The sequence below is a fragment of the Oncorhynchus tshawytscha genome, linkage group LG21, assembly GCF_018296145.1.
Source record: "Oncorhynchus tshawytscha isolate Ot180627B linkage group LG21, Otsh_v2.0, whole genome shotgun sequence".
Taxonomy (NCBI): domain Eukaryota; kingdom Metazoa; phylum Chordata; class Actinopteri; order Salmoniformes; family Salmonidae; genus Oncorhynchus; species Oncorhynchus tshawytscha.
The window spans coordinates 13,207,388-13,212,825 of record NC_056449.1 but is presented as its reverse complement, the minus strand read 5'-3'; positions in this window follow the sequence as shown (position 1 = coordinate 13,212,825).

The window sequence follows — 5,438 nt, the reverse complement described above, 5'->3', positions numbered from 1 at the left end:
GTGCCCTTGTTTACAGAGTTAGGTTGTACCTGGTGGGTTCCTTGATGATTTGTGTGAGATTGAGGGCATCTAGCTTAGATTGTAGGACTGGCGGGGTGTTAAGCATATCCCAGTTTAGGTCACCTAACAGAACAAACTCTGAGGCTAGATGGGGGCGATCAATTCACAAATGGTGTCCAGGGCACAGCTGGGAGCTGAGGGGGTCGGTAGCAGGCGGCAACAGTGAGAGACTTATTTCTGGAGAGAGTAATTTTCAAAATTAGTAGTTCGAACTGTTTGGGTATGGACCTGGAAAGTATGACATTACTTTGCAGGCTATCTCTGCAGTAGACTGCAACTCCTCCCCTTTGGCAGTTCTATCTTGACGGAAGATGTTATAGTTGGGTATGGAAATCTCTGAATTTTTGGTGGCCTTCCTGAGCCAGGATTCAGACACAGCAAGGACATCAGGGTTAGCAGAGTGTGCTAAAGCAGTGAGTAAAACAAACTTAGGGAGGAGGCTTCTGATGTTGACATGCATGAAACCAAGGCTTTTTCGATCACAGAAGTCAACAAATGAGGGTGCCTGGGGACATGCAGGGCCTGGGTTTACCTCCACATCACCCGCGGAACAGAGAAGGAGTAGTATGAGGGTGCGGCTAAAGGCTATCAAAACTGGTCGCCTAGAGCGTTGGGGACAGAGAATAAGAGGAGCAGGTTTCTGGGCATGGTAGAATATATTCAGGGCATAATGCGCAGACAGGGGTATGGTGGGGTGCGGGTACAGCGGAGGTAAGCCCAGGCACTGGGTGATGATGAGAGGTTGTATCTCTGGACATGCTGGTTGTAATGGGTGAGGTCACCGCATGTGTGGGAGGTGGGACAAAGGAGTTATCAGGGGTGTGAAGAGTGGAACTAGGGGCTCCATTGTGAACTAAAACAATGATAACTAACCTGAACAACAGTATACAAGGCATATTGACATTTGAGAGAGACATACAGCGAGGCATACAGTAATCACAGGTGTTGAATTGGGAAAGCTAGCTAAAACAGTAGGTGAGACAACAACAGCTAATCAGCTAGCACAACAACAGCAGGTAAAATGGCGTTGACTAGGCAACGGGGCCAACAGATAAAACAAACAAGCAGAATGGAGTACCGTGATTAATGGACAGTCCAGCGTGCATCAGCTATGTAGCCAAGAGATCAGTGTCCAGGGGGCAGCGGTGGATGGGGCAGGGAAGCTGGACTGGCGAGTGTTATCCAGGTTAAAGAAAAACTAACAATGACTAGATAGCTTGTAGCTAGTTAGCTGGTTAGCTTCTGGAGGTTCTTGAGTGTGTTCTAAAAATTAAAAATAATAGCGATTCCGTATCACATTGGGTGAGGCAGGTTTCCGGAAGGTATAAACAAATTAAAAATCAAAAAGAGATAGAAAGTAAATATGGATCCAGTGAGTGTTTGGGACGCGGCGATTCAGACGGTTAGCAGGCCTGTGCTAACAAGCTAACAGTTCGTAGGCCCGGGCTAAACAAGGTAGCAGTTAGCGGACCGGAGCTAGACAAGCTAGCAGTTAGCAGGCCGAATTAGCAAGCAGGGAGATAGCGAGGGCTAGAGAGTTAGCCTTTGGGGGACGTCGCGATGGGGTGAGTCTGTTTATTCCTCTTCATGCGGTGACATCGATAGACCGGTCGTGGGCCCGGGTATTGTAGCCCAGGAGTATGCTACGGTGGTAGCACAGGTGCGCTGGCCGGGCTAGCTTCAAGCTAAGTGGGTGGAAACGCTAGCCAGGAGTAATCATCCGGGGTTGCGGTTTAGCTAGATAGCTAGTTGTGAAGATCCAGCTGAAAAATGTTCCGTTTGCGGTGGGAATCCGGGGATGAATCCGGGGATGAAAAAATGAATAGGTCCGTTATGCTCTGGTTAGAGTCGCGTTGTTCGAACTGGCGAGAGCTTTCCGAGCTAAAGGTTAGCTGATGACCAGTTAGCTGAAGACCGCTAGCATAGCTGGTGGTTAGCTGGCTAGCTTCAGTTGAGGGGTTCCGGTTCAAGTAAATATAAATACTTTAGGAAAAATAGCTACATTGGGTGAGGCGGTTGCAGGAGAGTATTTGGAAGCTTAGGTTTAGCAAAATGTTTTTAAAGAGATATGCGAAGAAAAATATGTAAAAAACGAAAAAGAAACGATATATACAAGGGACACGATTTGTTCATTGATTTCACGTGTTTGTTTCTCACCTGGTCTCATCAGCTCCCTATTTAGTTCAGTTCTTTCTGTTTGTATGGTTGTTTGTTTGTTTTTGACTGCCTACCCGTGTTTAACAATTGCCTGCCTGTGACCACGATTACAGCCTTCTGCGAAGGCTTCATAAACATGCTCCACTTGTGAATCTACACCTTTTTCTCCCTGAGTATTCATTACAACATGAGAGTCAATAGGTTGCCATTAACTTTACTTGTTTTTCTCAGCATTTGGACAGTATACATAGAAAGTAGATGTGACAATTGTCTGCTAGGGTGTCTTGTGTCAATAAAAACAGCTGAATGTAATGACGTCATAGCTAAAAAAAAAGGCGAAAAACCTGGAATGTGGAATAAAAATGAAGAGGTTGATGTGTTTCCATTATGGATTTAAGCAAATGACTTGGTTCATGTCTCAGCAATGTTCATTCTGGCACTCTTTTTTAGATTTAGTCTAGTCTTAGTCATTTTGACTAAAATACCATTGTCTTAGTCGCATCTCTCTCTCTCTTTCTCCTTGTGTGTGTCTGTTTGTGTAATGTGTAATATTTATGTAGGCCTAATGAGGAATTCACGTGGTCATCTATGTTTACTATACTGTACTTTAATGAGGCAATACAAATGTGCATTGACTAAAATATGACTCAAGTTAAAGGTCATTTAGTTAAAAGCACCCACAGTTTTCACAATTTTGACATAACTAGACAAAAACATTAATCAAACGACAAAAATGTGACTGATACTTAATGATATTTTAGTCAAAATGACTAAGACTAAATCTAAATAAAAGGGCCAAATTAACACTGATCCAGCCAACCAGACAATCCTTGTCTTGCAAAGAAACATACTTTTTTGAAGTTGAAAAAAGTGATTTTGGAAGCATGTTCCAGGTACGCAAGTAGCCCAGTGATGACATCACGTGCCCGACATACATTCAAAAGTATTCATCAATCTTAATTTATTCAAAAAGCACAGTTTCTATCATCATTTGTTTCAATAAAAACACAAATGTTGTCAACCTTTAGAAAGTGTCTCCTATATCTGCCATTTCCATTACACATCTCGCAATTATTGTGATTATTATTGCTTTTGTTGAATATACCTAGGAAACCTGTCTTGTGTCTCAACTGGCACCTAACTCACTATGGAGCCCATTCTTTTCCCCCATGGCCCATAGGTATAGATATTTTAGGGAGCGCTCTGTTGGATCAAATCCAATCAAATTGTTTTTGTCACATGCGCCGAATATAACAGGTGTAGACCTTACCGTGAAATGCTTACTTATAAGCACTTAATCAACAATATAGAGTTGTTTTTTTAGGTAACTAATTCCTAGCTAAAAATAAATAATAATACAAAATACTAAAATTATACAAATATAAAAGTAACACAATAAAATAACAATCACGAAACTGTGTGCAGAGTCAATACAGAGTCAATACCTGTACAGAGTCAATGTGTGGGGGTACAGGTTAGTCAAGATAATTGAGGTAATATGTACATATAGGCAGAGGTAAAGTGACTATGCATAGATAATAAACAACGAGTAGCAGCAGCGTAAAAAAGGGGGTCAATGCAAATAGTTCAGACAGGCATTTGTTTAACTGTTTAGTCAATTTATGGTTTGGGGTAGAAGCTGTTAAGAAGCCTTTTGGATCTAGACTTGGAGCTCTGGAACCACTTGCCGTGTGGTAGCAGAGAGAGCAGTCTTTGACTTGGGTGGCTGGAGACTTTGATAATTTGTAGGGCAAAGGTGTAGGTGTCGTGCCCTCTTCACGACTGTCTGGGTGCGTTTGGACCATGATAGTTTGTTAGTGATGTGGACATCATGGAACTTGAGACCTCCATATTGTAGGCTATCCAATACATGGTTGCCATTGTTGAAGCACACAATCAAATCAAATGTTATTGGTCACATACACATGGTTAGCAGATGTTAATGCGAGTGTAGCGAAATGCTTGTGCTTCTAGTTCCGACAGTGCAGTAATATTTAACATCATCTAAAAAATTCACAACGACTACCTTATTATACACACAGATGTAAATGGGTGAATAAGACTATGTATATATAAATATATGGATGAGCGATGGCCGTGCGGCACCGGCAAGATGCAGTAGATGGTACAGAATACAGCATATACATATGAGATGAGTAATGTAGGATATGTAGACATTATTAAAGTGGAGTTATTTAAAGTGATGAGTGATACCTTTTATTAAATCAATTTATTAAATGTATTAAAGTGGCCAGAGATTTGAGTCTGTATGTTGGCAGCAGCCACTCTATGTTAGTGATGGCTGTTTCACAGTCTGATGGCCTTGAAATAGAAGCTGTTTTTCAGTCTCTCGGTCCCCGCTTTGATGCACCTGTACTGACCTCGCCTTCTGGATGATAGCGGGGTGAACAGGCAGTGGCTCTGGTGGTTGTTGTCCTTCATTTTCATTTTGGCCTTCCTGTGACATTGGGTGGTGTAGGTGTCCTGGAGGGCAGGTAGTTTGCCCCCGGTGATGAGTTGTGCAGATCACACTACCCTCTGGAGAGCCTTGCGGTTGTGGGCGGAGCAGTTGCCATAGCAGGCGGTGAAACAGCCTGACAGGATACTTTCGATTGTGCATCTGTAAAAGTTTGTGAGTGTTTTAGGTGACAAGCCACATTTTTTCAGCCTCCTGAGGTTGAAGAGGCGCTGTTGCGCCTTCTTCACCACGCTGTCTGTGTGGGTGGACCATTTCAGTTTATCCGTGATGTGTACACCGAGGAACTTAGAAGTTTCCACCTTCCCCACTACTGTCCCATTGATATGGATGGGGGATGCTCCGTCTGCTGTTTCTTGAAGTCCACGATCATCTCCTTTGTTTTGTTGACGTTGAGTGAGAGGTTATTTTTCTGACACCACATTCGGAGGGCCCTCACATCCTCCCTGTAGGCCTTCTCGGCGTTGTTGGTAATCAAGCCTGCCACTGTCGTGTCATCTGCAAACTTGATGATTGCGTTGGAGGCGTGCATGGCCATGCAGTCATGGGTGAACAGGTAGTACAGGAGAGGGCTGAGAATGCACCCTTGTGGGGCCCCAGTGTTGAGGATCAGCGGGGCGGAGATGTTGTTTCCTACCCTCACCACCTGGGGGCGTCCTGTCAGGACCCAGTTGCACAGGGTGGGGTCGAGACCCATGGTCTCGAACTTAATGACGAGTTTGGAAGGTACTATGCTGTTAAATGC